Source organism: Corvus kubaryi, unplaced genomic scaffold (assembly GCF_017639235.1).
Source record: "Corvus kubaryi isolate FWS band 111438036 unplaced genomic scaffold, C.kubaryi_AGA036_p1.0 37394, whole genome shotgun sequence".
Classification (NCBI taxonomy): domain Eukaryota; kingdom Metazoa; phylum Chordata; class Aves; order Passeriformes; family Corvidae; genus Corvus; species Corvus kubaryi.
The window spans coordinates 15,553,176-15,571,974 of NW_024581133.1; the positions used below are offsets into that span (position 1 = coordinate 15,553,176).

General features: G+C 37.7%; 2 long non-coding RNA genes across 5 annotated transcripts in view; one reads left to right on the forward strand and one right to left on the reverse strand.

Moving 5' to 3' along the window:
• The first annotated feature begins 6 nt into the window (after positions 1–6).
• Positions 7–18,799, forward strand: part of LOC121669758 — a 69,913-nt gene continuing 51,120 nt past the window's right edge. For all 4 annotated transcript variants that reach the window (XR_006017885.1, XR_006017886.1, XR_006017887.1 and 1 more), the window contains exon 1: positions 7–558. This is a non-coding gene — a long non-coding RNA (uncharacterized LOC121669758). The remainder of the gene's footprint in view (positions 559–18,799) is intronic.
• On the reverse strand, positions 8,804–17,772 carry LOC121669757. Its single transcript, XR_006017883.1, has 3 exons — positions 17,680–17,772; positions 12,958–13,049; positions 8,804–11,585 (listed from the first exon to the last, which is right to left on the reverse strand). It is a non-coding gene; the product is annotated as an uncharacterized LOC121669757 (long non-coding RNA).

Genomic DNA, 18,799 nt, shown 5'->3' on the forward strand with positions numbered 1-18,799 from the left:
GGGAAGAAGCTGCAGTGAGTTCGCCCCTCAGCCTCCTCCTGGCTGAACAGGCCAAGGGCCCTCGGCTGCTCCTGTTGTGGCTGAGGGACGGCGCCAGGCCGAAGGGCGCTGCCACCGCGGCGGGGACGGGCCGTGCACCGAGCAGCCCTCGGCTGGAGGTGATTAACGCTAATTAGCTGCTGTCCCTGCGCACAGCACCGCCCCCCCCCACTGCCCGTCCCGCTTGTCGGGGGACTGTGACCGAGAGGTCGAGTCCTGGGCCGTCACCCGCGGGACACGGGATGGAAAACGTTAAATCCACTCGTTGAGTTATGTGTGGAAGGCTGGAGTGGCGTGCCTGGTGCTTCAGGAGCCCAAGAACGTGTGAGATGAGTGTCAGTAGCACGAGTGGAGCTTCCTGCATAAGGGAAAAGAGCAGAGATAATGTCAGCACTACACAGCGGTAGCAGAGTCCACGAGGAAAACCTCGGAATCGCCGCATCATTCGCAGCTACAACTTCAGCTGTATAAATACAGCATCCAATAAACAGACCTTCACCACAGTAAAATCACAAGAAGGTAGATATATCTAAATTTTTTTATCTCTTTCACGTATCTAAGAATGGTAATAGTAGTTACTAGGTTTTGGCTAAGGTTTAGAACTAGAATTAAGGTTTTGGCTAAGGTTTAGAACTTTCCACTAACACACACAATATACAGACAGGTACTGCCTTGATCACAGCTGATCTATTGGCTGATGGACACAATAGCAACAAAGTTTGTTTTATTGTAGGCTACTAAAGGAACTTGGAATGAATGTGACTGAAATGGAGAAGTGTGCAAGGAATTAAAAAGGGATAATATAAGGGTGCAGAAAATGCATAGAGGAAAACACGAGAAAGAAAAATACCACTAAAGAAGAAAGCAGGCACCACCAGCCAGCAAAGCAAAAAAATTACAAATAACAGGGAAAAAAAGCCCGATTATGAACGTAAATTAATTAGGATATTGAAAATATATTCATAAAGAACTAGTGCCATGCACAGCAGATGGCCTGAGCCATATATTATCATATAAAAGTTACAAATGTAAAGGAAGAGGTAGCTTAAGTACAAAGAAATACCGTTTTAAGAAAAACTAAGTGTCATATTAAATACTTTCAGTATTTTTTAAAATGTGCTTCAGTTGCCGATAAACTGAAAAGTGTATTCAAAATGCACAAATATCATCTGCAGAATACCAATGCCAAATTCAGGTCACAGTGGTCAGCGAAGTTGTGTAATTTCCCATCTTTTACACGGGGTGGCACAAGATAGCTGCAAATCCATCAAGTGTTCAAATGGAACCGAGAAAACAAGCAAACAAGAGGTCAGAGCCAACTACTAGGGAATGTTGAATAACGCTATTTTTAAACATCAGACAATTGCAAATATAAGCAGTTTCTGAAACGAAAGCTTTACCAAAGAGAGCAGGCTTGAAGAAATAATGCTTTGTTGCATGCATTTTGTCCTGTGCATGGGGGAAATCAACTGTTACACAATTTTGGGATCTGATAACCTTTAAACCGAAATTAGTTATCAGAAGTAGCAGAATACAAAAAAATTCCCCTTTTTAATAGTCCTTTCACATTTTACATATTAGAAAAATATTTTCTAGTAATCTAAAAAAACCCCATCAACAAGATGGGAAGTGCCTCCCTTTCAAGTGGTTCAAGCAACAGCTCAGAAGTGTTGGAACATGAAAACATTAATTTGAAAGTCTGCCTCATTGGGGGTGGCTGTAGAGACTGCATTTGTACAGAATTCTTCCTTGCCGTTTCCCTTATAAAGGAAATCCAAATACTTTTGTGTGGGTGTTTTTGCAACTTTATTTTGCCCTTTTTTGATTGTAAGGTTTTTGGGTTGTAGTTTACCTTGCTTTTATAGTCCATACAACTGATTTGGCTCCTGTCTTAGACAACAGTGATAAAAAATGACAAGATCAACGTGTTACAGAGTAGTAGCTTTCAGGTATATGGACAAGAGGTAGGTAGTGTATAATATTCTGCTTCACTTCTGACATTTCTATCATCTTCTCTTTAAGCCATTCTGTTGTAATCAGGTGTCCCACTGCAATAGTAGCTGAGCTTCATAGTCTTTGCATATCATGAGGTAAATTATAGGTCCAAAAGTGACCCTCCCCTCAGTCTATGTCCCTGTATTCTCACTCTCAAAGCTCCCTGGGCTGCTTCAGATACAGCTCACGATGCTGTAGTGGATTAGTTCTTAAGCAGACTTTCACTTCACATCCCCTCACAGACCCCCTGATGTTTTGTCTGTTTCCATCTCTGAACAAATACATGGTTGTTGAAATGAAACCAAGTTCTAAGTCAGGTCTAAATGAAGAACTTGTGTTTGGAATTCAGCTGGAGAAGTACAAAAATAAAGAGAATGTGTATCCTTCCAAGAGTCAAACCAAGTCCCAGACATTTGCCATTTCAATGACGTAGCTATTATCTACATACAATCTATTCATCCTCTCTGTGCATGATTTTCAGGGTTTTTTATATATTTTTCTCTATCAGAGAGTATCACAGTGTGTTGGCTACAAACAGCTATACTGGTATGAGAGGAAGCAAGAGCCAGCTTGCTACCCATGAGACACTTCCTATATTTGGAAGGGAGGGCATGTATAACAAATTCTGTAAACAAAATAATCAATGTTTTTTATTAGTCTTTAAATAAGATTTCTGTACAGCAAGTGAAAGGTACTAAATACACAACTATTCATACCACATTTGCTAACTTCTGTGCCCTCAAGAAAAGTGAATATTAATCCTGAATTTCATTTTGGCTGAAAACTGGGGGACCTATTAATTGTGGGAATAATGCATAAAAATAAAAGCAATAGATCTCTTGCATCTGCTTCTTCCAGGTAGGTGTACCACTAGATAATTCCAGTACAGCAGTGTAATTGCAGACAAATGTGTGGTTGTATAACATTAACTCACATTCCTAAATTTGTACTGGGAAGTGTGCCTGTCTCAGGAAAGGGAAATAGATAGGCACAGATAACTTTTGTTTTCTTGGGTTATTTTCTGCATATTTATTTTTGACATGGTAAACATTCTTACCTTCGTGTGCCTTATTAAAATGTCTGATCTTTGCTGTTTGCAGTATCAGATTAATGTCTACAATAATGCTGTGTTAATATTACAATTTTTATCATATTGTCATCTAAATCCAGTATCAATTATGGATGAATCACACCAGGAAAATATTTATGCATAATCAAAAAATCTGAAGCTTCATTGATATGAAACAGTTGAGTTCTCAATTTGGGTTTCTGTGTGCGCTGATGGTCAGGCTGTTATTCTTACTTGCAAGCAGGATGCATTCAGTTCAGCTCACTTCCAACAGTTCCTGGAAAAAAACAAAACACATGAAGTACCCTGTTACATGGACAGAAGATACCTTTGCTGGTTGAGCTTGAGGGGAAAAGTGGGTACAATTATATATTCTTTTAATTATTCATGACTTGGGTCTGAAGTGAATGTGTATACATTTTTCACTTATTCACTTTATAAAATTCGGAACTAAGCCCAGAAGCAGTTTTATTCTTGGCAGCATGACAAGTTCCTTTCCTCAATGAACCAGTCAAAGGAATTGTTCCTCAGAGAGTTTGTCATCCTCACATATCCCAGAGATGCAGAAGGGAAGCTGGCATTCATTACAGGCCTCGTCACACATGTGTGTGTGCTCTCTCTCCCTCTCTGACAACAAGCCCATCTCAGAGGACTATGTTTATCTCTAGCATGTGGTTTCATTTGTGTAGCTGATTTGCAGTTCATTAATCTAGAAAGCATTGCTTAGTTCTGGTAAGGACGATGTATCCATCCAGATTCTGCTTACTCCCCCCTCTATCCCTGATGCAGCACAGCTCAGAGAGGGAATTTGTGCTGTTTTGCAGAGCAACTACAGCTAAAGCAGCTCAGAAGCCAAAAGCTGGTGTAAACCCACACCAGGAAATTGTTTTCATCTGGCCTGTCAGGCTGCTGGCAATGCACTGTGATTCCTTGGGAGACATGCAAATTTGTGGGACACAACTTGACATGATTAAGGCAATGCATACAGAATAGGTAATTGCCCTTTGGCAAGAGAATGATGTCAAGAGCCAATGATTCTTTACATTCTTGGCAGTGCAGGTAGGATCATGAAATTAGGGGCCTCCTGGAGATTCATTACAATTTAGGTGTTGGATTGGGAATTTTTTAAACTGTGTTTTTCCAGCTTTTATGTGGTATTACTATTCTTTATTTGTCTTGCTGGGAGCCTAAGAACAATGGTCAATTTGTAGTCTTCAAAACCGAAATCTGTATCTGCTGATATTATGACAGGTTATGATAGTTGTTGAGTTTGGAGACAACAACAACAACAACAAAGAGGAGTTAAAATAATGCCACAGGGAAACATCAACTTCTGCTGCTCACAGCAGTGGGGTTCTTCACTTTGAAATTTAATTATCAGAGATACTGACAGTCCTTGTTGACAGACAAGTGCTCAGAACTCATCCGCATGCCTGAGTGGAGTCAGATTCAGTTTGTGTCAGGGTTAATGAGAAATTACTGATCGCTACCCCAGTACCTTTGGGGGTAAGAATGGCTGAACTTAAGGTGAAAGACTCCATATCCTATTACTACTCCCCTGAGCCAGCCTAGCAAATAGCTAACTGTAATGTCTTAATTAGCCATGTGTTAGAATCAACCTTATTGTCCCTTGCAAGCTGTACACATTGCTAATTATGTTAGGTAGGCACACAGGAGCACAAGGGAAGCAGGCAGTAGTGCAGTGGTGGGCGAGCTGGGTTTCCCACTGGCCTACAGAGCAAGGCAAGTCTGGTGGCACTGGGAAGATGTGGCACCCTTTCACTTAATGCAAACAGGAGAAAGGAAACCATACTCTGTGTATGCTGGAGAACATTACCCTCCCAAGGCAGGCCCAGGAGACTAGCTTGGCCAAACTTAACAGGGGAAAGGAATGCAGGGAAAAAAACTCGTAGGAAGAACACGAAGTGTGGAGCTGTGACCTGTCACACATGTGCTACACAGAGAGCCTGTGCCACAGGTTCTGCTGCTCTGAATGCTCACCAGCCCCAGTGTCAGTGCAGCCTTGCTGTGCTGGGAGCACAGTGAGAGGAAAGAGCAACTGTGCTTGGAGTGTGTTGTGTTCTGCCTGTGAACAGCTGGCACATGATTCTTCAGGGACTTGTACCATCTGGTACAGATGAGAATCTATCATGTTATGCAGTGCCTTTATCAGAAATAGGAACTTGGAAGAACATCACAAAGCTGTGATTAGTTTGCTGGTACAAATTTGACCTTTGAACTACAAAGCTGCTTCTAAAAATCACATTCTCTGGTTTGTCCAGTACATAGTTGATGAGTATGTGACTTACTAGGTTCTGCTATTTGGATAACTAAAAGTGTGCAATTAAAAGTTGTGTAATTTCTTAAGGTTTTTTAGATCCAAAAAACCAGTCCCAAAGTTCTTTTAAAAGTGCTCCAAATTTGGTTTTTTGCCATCCCCTCTTAGTACACAACTTTGATATTTCCTCCACTGATACCTATCATGTTCTTCTTTAAATTAATTTTTAGTTCTCTGTTGCTTTATGTGTTAAATGCAGTTTTTTGAGGTAAATCCTATCTAAGCTTTCTGCATGAGGCCCTTCATGTCCAAGCTTTTATTCAGGTAGAATACTTGGATTTTATCCTGGACATTAATTTTAATTTTCAAACAGTATTTTTTGAAGATTAGCTAAATTAAATCATTTTTGCAATTAGTGTCAAATTAATCCGTAATGGAAGGTAGATAACAGCAGAGATGAAGTCTCTTAGATTTTGACAGATACCCTCATTGGGTTTAATGTTTTGTATAATATCTCCTTAAGTGAGGAAAGAGCTTGCCTTGATGACTTTCTTCCTGGTGCCCAGGCTGCTGGCCACAGAGATTAATAAAATTCTTTTTCCATTTCTGCATTCTAAGAGGGAGTGCTGTTAACCCTGATTATATTAAAAACCATTTTTGCCTTAATCAGGCAAAAGTGACACTTGATAGCTGATGGTTGCTGAAGCTCCATGGATTGTAACATACAAAGTCTTCCACAAAATATAACAAAAAACCAAAACAAAACCCACTCAAAAATACCCCTCAAACTTGATTTCATAGGGATAGGGGAAAAAGAAGTCAGATGATTAATCTGACCAGTGGAAACCAAGGAACAGTAATCTCCAGTAGGCAAACTGGAGAAAAGGAAGCTGGAAATGGATTAACAAGACCAGTCATCTCAGGATCAATTCCTGGATCAACAAGAGTTGGATCTGAATGAACCTGAAAATCCTAGGAGTTTGTCATTTAGACTGACCAAAATAAAAGAAAGTAAACACACTGGCACTTACATTACACTCACCTGTGCCCGAAGTGCTGTAATTTGAAGTACCTGATTCTGAGCAACCCCTCTGCTCTGTCCTGGGATTGAACCCGGCTTCAGTTTCTCCAGTGAGTACATGCTTACTCCTGACTGCTCAGGGTCCTCAGACACTTTCATTTTCTAAGACAAATTTTGGGGTTTTTTTAAGAGACAGGGACATTGATATAATGGTTCATTTATTCTAGCATCATATGGCATCACTTAAAATTAAATGATCAGTTTAAGCCAAAACTTCTTTTTGTGCCCGATATGGCCTCCCTGAATTCAGTGGCAGTTTTGTTTAAAGTAGTGGCATGTTTAAAATTACTGAGATTCAGGAGTAGATGAATAATTTTTAGAAATGATCTGTTAAGATTAAGAAGACAAGTAAGCAGTTCTGCTGGGTAAAATTAATTATCATTTTTTCTGCTTTTGGATGAACATTCCCTGTGTACTCCATAAACATACTTTGGGCTTGGTAATACCCTACTAGTCTAGCAGAATTCTCAGAAAACATTAGTAGAGCTGGTGACCAAAACCCAACAAGACATAAACCTCAAGAAACCACTCCATCCCCCCAAACATGACTTACTGTCATCACAGGTAAACACCCAAGCTTTGAGGTCCTAGGGTTAAACATACCAGATATACATGGGTAAAATTAAAGAACTGAAGTACTTACACTGGGGGTTGTAAGACCTTCAGCAAGCAAACAAGATTTTACCTTTCTGCAAGTGTAAGGGGCCCAGTTTGTGCTGCACCTTGGCTGTTGCAGCACTGGCTGTCAAAGTGCCCCAGCCTAACTGCACCTTTCTAGCAGAGGCTGCCCTCCTGTGATACAGGCTGCAGAGCAGAAAAGTTGACTACCTCTCCTCTACCATAGTTTATAGCCTGGCTTACCAGAAGCAGCTGAAAGCTGTGGCAATTTAAACTAAATGACTACATTATTAGGTTAATGAGTAAAAGCTGTCTTTGCTGGCTCTAGCATGGAAGGAGTAACAGAACAAGTGCTCCTCATAACCACTCCTGGATTGGAGATAATGAATCAAAACCTTTTGAATGCCTTTGAAATTCAAACTGACATGTAGAAAATCTGTGTATAGTTTTCAGTTCTGCTCTTTTCATGACCTTGGCTAAGGAAGATCACAATCTACTCTCTGGTTCCTTATTACCTCAATTCACAAACAAACTGTGTAGACTATAAATTCTGTGTAGGATGATGTTGAGCTGTTTGTTAGTTTTGCACAGTGAGGCCTTGGCTTTCTCTGGAGCTATTTAATGTTAATGTACTATCAACCAGCAATGCTGAGCTATTGATTTAGGGATTGTTTAAATTCAGTGTTAATGATATTTGTTCAGCTTTAGTCCATGTATGAACCCCACAAATGAGGAAGACTCCGAAGTCCTTGAAACTCCTTCTGTGAATATCCTCTGGAATATTTAAGCCTTTCAATTTGCTTTGTGTTGAGCTGAATGTTCAAGCTCTGCAATTAATGGATCTCTAATGAGAATGGGGATGTCTCCGTCAAACACTGTTTCTTGTAAAGTTTACACCTAAGTGCTTGCAGAGACCTAATTGTCATTTGTGGGTATCAGTCTGTTCTCTCACAGACATAGTATGGATTTCAAATTCTATAGAAATGGGGGAGATAAGGAATGCTGTTAAAAGTGCAGCATTTTGCAGCCAAGTGTTCACATAAAGTATTAAATCAGTTCTACTTATTGGCAAGAATATTTGGAAGGAGGAAATTTTTCCTGAAAACAGAACTGAAAATCCTTTGCCTCACTGCTATTCACTCTAGGTAGGCAAAAATCAATACAGATTTGGCTAGAGGTAAATTTTGTTAGATTCATGCTCAAGTGAAATGTGAAAAGCATGTCTCACAGGACAATGTTGGGGCATCATAAGCACCATAAGAAAATTAAAAGACAGTAAGAGATGCATCTGTTTTGTCCCACAATCTTCAATTTATCCCCCAAGCATGCAAAAGAACCGAGCAAACCAGAAAGAACCTCATGTAACAGAGCAATCTAGAATATTGGCCTCAACTTCCAGTGCATTTACAAACTGCTATTACTAAATATGACTCATCAAGATTAAAAAAGGAAAATAATTTAGTCAGGGCTGTTGTCAAGTCAGTATTTAATGTTACTTTTTGTATTTGCTGTGATAAGCAGTAAAATTTGCACACTCCTTGATAAATCATTGTTTAGCAATGTCTAGAGGGTCCAGTAAATGGTTTGAAATTGCCACAATGTAATAAATGGTTATTTGATAATGAATGAAATTGTTTGAAAATACTGTTAAAATGTCAAGTTTTAACATATAGAACATTAGTCAAAAGGAGTGCAAACATGGAAACCATAGTGACACTATAAATATACCGCAACAAATGCATTTATTTGTACAGGGCAAATAGTAGGTGCTGTATACAAACCAGTATAAATTGATATATGAAGTTAATTTCAATCTGTAAAAGTAATTGCATTGGTTTAACTTATTTAACTCTCCTTACAATAATATTTATAGCAGAGCAAGAAAGTAAAGAAATAAATGATGATAAATAGATAAAATACATAGGAAATGGGAATTGTTTTCCAGTTTAATTATGCTGTCACATAAAATTATCACAGAAATACACTATGCCGACAAGAAGAATACATTAAAATCCCATTATGCTGCGCAGAATTGGCTGGTTTGTGTTGCTGTTTATTCCAGAAACAGCTTTTCATCTTTCCAACTACCATGAAAAGTTACACTTTGTGAAAAAATAAAGTAGTGCAAACAGGACAGTAAAGGCTGTGCCAGGTGATGGTCGACCTGTAGGACAAAGGTGGGAAGCAAGAATGTCACATCTTCCTCTTCAAGAATAAATGAGACCACCAGCAAAATTTGAAGGAAAAAAAATACCCGCCCATAACAAATAATTTCTCTTTTTTTCCTCAGCCACAACTCTAATTTGAGAGTTTTTCATAGCTGTAGTCTCCATATAACATGCTCCCATCCTGTGGTGATTGGGGCACTGTTAAAACTGCAGTAAGGGGGAACAACAAGCAGTCAAAACATCATAGTGAAAACCCATTTGTTTTCTTCTTCCACACCAGATATTTGTGGTTTCAAACTGAAGTTTATCCTATCATTTCTTTTCATGATGCATTAAGGCATGTAGTATTTTTCATCCTTCTGCTTTCAAACAACAAAATCACAGCCTCACCAGGGCTAGAAAAATACATGGATTTCTTTGAAGGGGACTTGGTTTTTCTACTCTTTTTTTTTTTTTTTCAGAACACTTGAAGCTTAGTTCACTTGAAAATAGCTACCTGTTATTATGTAGGTGAAGAACACTATAATGCTGTCATTAATGCTAATAATATGGCTGCGTTATTTTGACCTCTCAAGGATGTAATAAATCTTGTTGTGTTTTTTAAATTTGCAACTTCCAAGTCTGAGTGATTAAGTTGGAATTGGTGCTTTACTTAATTAAAAAAAATATTAAATATTACTCTTTAGGATCCAATAATACCTGGAAAATATGATTCTTCAGAGATTGCAAATTCAGAGGAAAGTTTTTAATAGATCCTTCATTAATTTTTTTAATCTTATTTTTTTTTAAATACTGAACCAGAGGCACACTAAATCTTTAGCCTCTGATTGATGAGTTTGATCAATGAGGATAAACAATACCCTAAGTAGAAAGGAACTCTCTAGAATATGAAATACCTGAGAAGAAAATACTGTGTGCAAAATCCAGAAGATAAGGCAGCTTTCTGTATAAAATGAGATTTAGGTCATCAAAGATACTCCTAGTACTTATCCTGTCTGTGTAAATTAAATGAATGGACTTGCTCCAAAACTTTATGCCAGCTCCTTAAAATTATGTGTATGCGGCAAGAATGATTTTTTAAAGCTGTCTATTGCTATAAAAGAATGGCTATAACTAAAGTAAGCTATCATTAGACTTTGGAAAGGATCATTTATTATACTTCAAAATGGCCTGTTATTTACAGTTCTTATTAAAAAAATTGAACGTGGAATGCATTCAAATTTCAACAAAGTTGTAATACTGTTAACTTGCCTTCTGACAGTAGCAAATGATATTTTGGCTCACAGGAATGATTTATGGCCTTTACACTATCACATCAGCATTTCAAAAGGACAACACTGATGCACTTTTACACACCTTTTTGGGATGAAGTGCTGTTCAAGCTAATAATTTTTAGTAATTAACATTAGAAGTATCAGTAATGAAGAAGTAACTGTTACAAAGACACACACAGAGTAAAAAAAAGAACTAATTATGTCCATCAGATTGAGCTATCAACTATTTTGCTTTATGCAGAACAATATTTATCATCAAAACCATGCAGAAATAACATCCACAATAACATCCTATATTCAGAGTTGTCCTGTCAGGGCATTTGTCCTTCCTCCTTAACTATGGCCCCTTGGAGTCCAGTGTGTCCTCAGTGGAGTCAGTAAAAACACAATGCAAGCAGAATTCAGGACCTTAGACTGCACATGAGACTCTGAAAATCAGTAGCTTCCAGGAGTAAACTGAGGTTTCATTTGAAATTCCAGTAGTGGCAGTTCTGTGCCTCTTCAATGGCATAACAGAAATAACACTTATCTTTAAAAGCATTTTCTAAGGTCTGTATTTGTTACCTTCTTATGGCAGGGTATTAATGCTACTTTCCGTCATATATTGCATGCTCACACCTTCAGCGAGAGCGTCATGGTCCTCTTGTCTCTGAACACACTACTCAAAACACAAAGAATTAAACAGAGGTAAAAAACCTGTTTCTCTTGATAGTTTTTTTCATTTTCTAGAAAATTAAACTACCTATGTAGAGAATCAAGAATTCCGTAAAAGAAAGGAAGGGCATTGTGATGGTTGGGGTATTTTAGTTTTGAAAAATCAGGAAATTCTTGAATGGCAAGTGTTGCTATAACAGAACAAACAACCTCCCAAAAAAGTATATTCAGAAGTCAGGTACAGAACTGAATCTCCAAAACTGAGGAACTTGTTTTTTCCAAAACAGCCACTCCACACTGTCATTAAAGCAGCATAGGGAATTGCTGTATGTGTTTCCAGCATGTACGAAAAGTTGCACTCAGATCTCCAAGGGTTGTCTGTCCCGGACTTGAAGTGTTCTTACCAAACCTAGGAGAGAGTAAAAGAGTCAAGTGAGTCAGCAAGTCTGTCAGTGTGTTGGAAAAAGGGGTTTTTACCTGTTGCCTATGAGTGATTTGGGACATCTCTTTGGTAAATAGGGCCCAAAGTCAACCCATATAAAGGCCTCAACTCAGTGTAATATTTACTGGAGTAACCCAGTCAGGAGCAGAAGGGCCCCAGCTGTGCTTCCAAACTCCGTGGCTGTGAAGGCCAAGGCAGTGCTGTGAATGTACAGGTGGTGCTGTTGGGAAGGCCAGACAGGTTATGCCACTTGTTCTATGGATGAGCATTTTCAGCAAGGTCCCTTTGCCAGCCTTTTGTCTTCTGGTTTGTCAGCTGTGCACTGATTCAGGTACAGCTGAGCCACTGAACTAAGCTGTTAAATGGATTCTGGGGGAAGTTCCGCTGTGAGGAATTTTACCCACGCCAGGTCAGATTTTGCTTTGCACTGATGGAGCCATAAACATGAATTGTTCCTTTAGGTTCTGTCTGTGGAAAATTCAATCCACTTTCAAGGTTCAGCCAGATAAATGACTCAGGTAGAGACATTTTGATCATGTGATTTAGCTAAAGTGCAGAAAAAAAATATTTCCATCCCTGTCTATTTGAAATCTTCACCATTATATAACTATATACACAGACATACATTTACATGATATACACATGCAGAATACTGTAAATTTTGACAGCTTCACTAGGTCATTTTGCTTGAACAGCAAAGCAGCAAACAGGTTCCTAAACAAAAGGATAATCCAATTTCATTGCTAAAATCTAAAGTGAATTTAATGTTTCCTATTGCCTACTACTTGGGAATAACTGCTATCTGAAAATATGAATCTATTAATATTATTGAGCAGGTGACCACTCAGTGCTTAATAGGAACTAGCAATTAGTGTATGTAAATCAACTAAGACAGCAGCATCTCAATGGCTGTTCTGCATAGAGGAATAGTTAATAGTTAATAGGGAATAGGAGTACGTGTTTCCAGCCCAGATTTTAAAAAGTCACGTTTTCTACTGGTGAAAACCTCAATACCTATAACATTTGTTGTGCATTTTATGATTATTCTTAATGCCCTTGCAAACACATGTAATAAAATGCTAACAAACCATCATCCATTACTTAATTATGTTTATCTAGATAGATAAAGTTGAGGTGGGGGAAGCCTCTGGTAAAAATACTGTTTCCCATTTGGCAAACAGAGACTACATTTACATCTTAATTATTCCTTGTAATGCTGTAAGAGAAATCATACTTGGGAGCAGAGTTGATTTTAAAAAAACCAGTGGGTGTGGGGTTTTTGTTTGGTTTTTTTTGTGTTCTTGTTTTGTAATGAGGTTTAAAAACTAAGTTGACTCACAGTTAAATCCACGTCCCCTCCAGTAGGGGTTTTAAATGTTTGTGAAGCTTCGTTGGGAACAGGGAGCTTCTCTGAGAGTGATGAAACACCTTCTATAAGACAAGACAAATATCTCAGAAACTAATGCTATATTGCCTTCAGAAACTGTGCCTATGGAAAATATCAGAATAGTTTGTTTTAATTAAGATAAATAGTTCTATGTTTCAGCAACCAAGCACAAGAAAAATAGAGGTTTTAGAAAATCATTAAATCCTACAGATTATTTGTGTGCACAGTGATGGCCATGTGATTAAAGACCGCAGTTTACACCTTGTTGTATTTTTCAGTTCTCCATTTGGAACGTTTTAATAGTGTTTTTTCAATTCCAAATCTACACCAATTGCCATTGACCACTAAACATTAAAAGCAAAAATCAGAATTCGTGCCTTGTAGTACAGTTGACTCTTGTTGCAAAGATAGCCTAGGAAGTGGTTGCTGAGAATCATCAACCAGCCTTCAAAATTTATTGTTCAGCAGTGACTGCAGAAGCATTCAGTGCAGTAAATGTATTAAAACCAGTCACACTGAATTTGTGGAGTAACCCACAGAGATGCCTCCTTTTAATGCTGAAGCTGACCATCTCCACAGGCGTGAGATAAATCCATACATCAGTCACTGCATTTGCTATGGACAGCTTAGCAAAAGAGTGTTGGCATTTCTGTCTTGGCTCTAGCCAGCTGTGATTTGATTAATTTTTGTGTTAACTAGCTAACAAATTACTATCTGCTGTGTGTTTGGAAGTAGAGACTATGAAAAGTTCCTAAGTTCTCTTCCTCCCAGAGTACCTTCCAACCTTGGCACAAAGTCTGCCTCAATTGCATGAACACAAAAAAATCACATCAACATTGTAAAGGGTGTCTTCTGAACTCTGGGTATGCAGTAATAAGGTACTTTTCTCTACCTCCCCCTGGCCCGCCACCCCTCCAGCCATGTGTGAATAAGCTGTAGTTTGTTAAGCCCTGGTAAGAAAAATAAGAAAAATATGCTTTATGTACAAGGGTTGAAAATCTGTTCAGTGAAGATATAAGTAGAAAAAGCTCAATCCAGAAACCCATGCACAGATATTGCTAAAATCTCATCTATCAACCTAAAATGCTGCATTAATCATTTTTGCATGGATTTGAACTTTTACTACCAGATCATTTATGTAAACTTAGTAATTCACTACTTGACTATTTGCTTTTAATTTTCTGGGCATTGGTGTAGTTCTTGGGTAGCCTATTATGAAATGTTAAACAATTACATTAGAAGTTTTGACAATTACATTAGTAGTTAAAGAATTATGTTAGTAGTTCTTGAGGATATCTTTGTGTTGGAAAAGACTACTTTGAAAAAACAGCTGAAAAAGTTTTTGTTTTCTTCTTGAAAAATAATTTGTGAGAAACAAAGCAAGTATTTCTTTCCATGGTTCTCTACGGATCACTAGGCTTCAGTGAAGAATATGTTAAAGAAAAGAAGTAATAATCAATAGTGACCAGTCACACCCAGGTAGTTACAGAAAAGGCTGACTTGTTTTCTGTCTGATATCATGCCAGCAAAAATTTTGGCGTACATGAAAGTACGGTGATTGAAAAGGTGCTTTTAAACACTTTGAAGGATTTGCATTTCCTTCATGAGAATTTGCTCTATCAGTGTAAAAAAATTCTTACTGATCCCTATTCACATCAAGGAAACCTTTTTTACTTTTTGTTAAATCATTATAAAGATGCAGGCGCTTTTAAATTTTTTTAAGCTAGAGACATCCTAAATAAGACCTGATTTTAATAGCTGAATTATTTTAATGTGCTTTTAAAAATTTGACAGAAAAACAAGGAAAAAAAATTGAAAAATGAGCTTTTAGGAGAACTGGTTATGATTCTGGGTGATAACACATGTAATTAGAAAAAGGTAAATAAAAATAAATCATAAAACATTGACATTAACAATGCCACATATAGACTTACAGTTTTTGAAATTCAATATAAGGTACACTACTGCAAAACACAGAAGCAATTTCATAGCCTTTAAAGCATTGCTATAAGAGAGCCAACTCTCAGCAAGACAGGAAGTATCAAAGTCATTACTGATCATATGTTCCCTTCAGATCAGTGCCTTTCCAGACACTGATCAAATATTAACCAGAAGAACAGTCAGAATTGGCCAGTAAAATCTATAATAGAAAATTCAGAGACCTGGAACTTAATGTTTTTTAAACTTGACTAGGAGAGGAAAAAGAGTTAAAATACAGCAATCCCTGACAAAAATGTTCAGAAATAGTTTTAAATGTTTTTCTTTCTCTGAAGGAACGTAATATGTTAAATGAGGAAAATACAAAGCTTTAATATGTTAATTTGAAAAGCTGAGCCTGTGTTCCCCAAATTAAGTCTATCTGCAGACATAGCGTAGCTTACTTCAGACCTGGGAGTGCTAATTAGTGTCACTCTCGAGGAAAGCTCTTAATCACAGTTTACAGTAGTTGATAGCTTGAAATACCTGCCTAAGCACTGCCCTGAAACGGGCCTTACTAGGTGAAAGTCAGCATATGATGATCACATGGAAAGTCTCTGAATAATTTCATGCCTAGTTATAGTTCAGACAACATGAACTCTCATTTCTTACTCAGTTTTCACATGTAGAGGATTTCATTTAACTATGGGATTTCTGGTAATAGTTGGAATTTTTCAGCTGATGACATTTGTATCTAGAAGCTTATGGAGCATCATTCAGTAATGTCTGTGGAGACCTGTCTAAAAAGGGCTGTACAAACCCAGAATATTAGAGCATCTTCTTTAAAAGAAAATCAGATATTAGGAAAAAAAAAATTAACAATTTGTGAATGTAGACTAGTTCATACCATGTAAGAGGAAAAAAATTTTCTTCAATATTTTACAGTCTCATAAAAATTCTCCTAGCAGATTTGAAAGGTAAAATCTGGTATGTTTATATTGACATTATAATAATTTTCTCTTAGGACCTGGATCAGCATTTAGCAGATATAAACAGCTATAGTATGAATATTACAGTTTCTGAGTCTAACTTATTCATTGACTGCAACAACTTCAAAAAACCTGGCAAAACAACATCAACAAAGGTTAACACTGAAAGCCTGATATACAATCAATTTATCAACAATACCTGCCTTCAATTCTAGACATTACCTATTGTTTTTCCACTTTTGGTCTTTACCCAGACCAATTTTCTATTAATTTAATTGATATTTGACAATGTGAACACAAAATAAAACTTTAGGATTAAGCCATTGCTCTGATAAATCCTACTAAATTAAACAAAATTAAACTAAAACAGTTTTGTTACTCTAGATCAGGATTAAAGGCTCCTACACCAGGGGGCAGGGCAGCTTGATGCTTTCGTTTAACCCTAGGCCTACAGCCATAATTTTGATGAATTTAAAAATGAACCCTGCATTATACTCTAAAACCCAAAGCACATTTTACTTAGGGAGTAAGTACTACATATAGCTTTATCAAATTCTAGTCTAATTGCACTGGTGTTACATGAAATTCATGTAGGCTGTATTTTAATGGTAATACTGAATAACAGTAAGAGCAGAATCTGGTATAATAGGAACCTTCTGCTTTTCATAACAATCCAATTTATGTTATAAAAATGCTATTGAGAGACTTAGTGAATTTAATGTCTAATGTCAAGCTACAGTAATGAAGGGTGTGATCCAATATTTGCAAAGGATATTAAGTCCTTAGCAGTAAGCTTAAGTGAAAACTTAAATAACATTATCAGAAAGAATATGTTAAAAAATATTTGTCTAAGCCTATAGTAAAATTTTAATTCACAGAGCTGTAAGTCTAGAATGTCTCTCTTGGCGAGGTCTTGTCTCAATCCTTTGCTCCTGAGACAAAGTTCCTGTTATCACCCACACATGACTGCAATTTCATCGGCAGAGCTTAGAACTCTGAGATTCCCTTACCTTTGAAAGTGATTTATGTGTGAGCAGGGTGAACAGAATAAGTGAACAAGGTGAACACAGTGTTGTTTATAAACTGGAATTTTTTATCTTGCCACAGCTCTAAAGACCAAATGTAAATGGTCACTTCGGGTAGCAGCAAATTTATAATCAAAGCAGGGGGAAAAAATCATCTGCATTTGAGTGATTTGCACAAAACCTAACAGAGAAAAAATGCCCCATCATTGTCAAATGAATATTCTATCAAAAGTGCAGTCACATTCTGTTCTATTGAGATTAACTTTACCTGCTGAATGCTGTGAAATTTATTTCAGTGGCCTATGACCGCCATATATCAGCATCCGACCCCTATCTATATAAAACAATAAGCATGATCTTAAGGCTGTCTTAAAGGCTGTCTGAGAGATGTATATTTACTGACACATATAACCTGACTAAGGCCAAACATCATTACCCCTGTGACTGATTGGAGGGCAGTCATAACTTAACAGTTTTATTTCCCTTCTACAGCTGAGCTCCTTGACCACGCTGGCTGAGCTGACACTGCATTTCAAGTCTTGTTACCAGCTCAATGGTTCTCTTACCTAGAAAAAACAAGGGGGGTCGTGGTACGGGGGCGGAGGCTGGAAAACAAAAAAAAGGCACCTCTTCATTTAGCTTCTCCATCTCGATCATTGCTGATGGGCTATCAATAATTTCAACTTGGTTAAGCAGCTGGCTGAAGGTTAAATAAATTCTGCCTGTTGTTTGCATGATCATACCTGAATTCAAGAATTTTAATTTGAAGCAAATTTCTTTTTGGTTGCTCCTTGGGAAGTTCTTCTAAGTCCAAGATAGGCTAGAAAAGAAGTTATTTCTGTGGAGAAGCACAAGTCAGGGGGGCAAAGCAACTATGCTTTGAAATCTCTGAAAGGAAATGTAAAGGTATGATAAAGGCTTCATATATGTATATACACACCCCCAAATTCAGATGAGGATGACAGAAACAGAGGTCATCAGTAATCTTCCAGTGAAAAGGATTTTGCCCAACTGCTTTAACAGATTGTTAAAATCTAGAAAGAGCTGTCCACTGGTTCATAAGTGAGTCATGATTTTAAAAGAAAATAAAGTGGGTCATGCCATTTTGCCTGCACTGGGTTCAACTGTCTTGGGCACTACTATTTTGACAGCCAGAGAATTATTTACAGCACGCACAACTACCTACATGTCTCAGCCACTGTGAGTACTAATATGCTGTTAATAACGCATTCTGTGGATTCAGCATTCCTCTTACTTGTGTCAGCATTATTGCTTATTTAAGTATTTACTTCTTGGGAGCATTCCTGTTTCATTTCAGTAAAGAAACTCCAAGCCCAATATTAATCAAATACACATGCTTTCACATTTAGCTGTAGTAGGGCGATTTTGGGGCAAACACACCCCTTGTTACTGAGACATGAGAAAATGCACACTGAAATTTGTCTAGAATAATCAGAATAGTTAGTGACTTGAATAGCAGGTGGTGTCCTGTTAAAGGAGGAAGAGAATTAAGTTTATGTTTTGAAGACTCATATAGCTACTTTGCCTCATACCGCTTTAAGTGTATAGTCTGCTTTTACACAAGGGTTGATTTTTTCCTAATCAAATTACCTGCATTTTCAGTAGTTTGCTACTGAAAGGCAGAGAACTGATTTAGAGAGAGGAATCAGATTCAGGTCGCAAAAGGACTGCCAGAGAACTGGAGAAGGACTTTGGACAAGGACATGGAGAGAGAGGACAAAGAGAAACGGGTTCAAACTGAAGGTGGGCAGGGTTAGAATAGATATTAGGAGGAAATTCTTCCCTGTGAGGGTGGTGAGGCACTGGCATAGGTTGCCCAGAAAAGTTGTGGATGCCCCATCT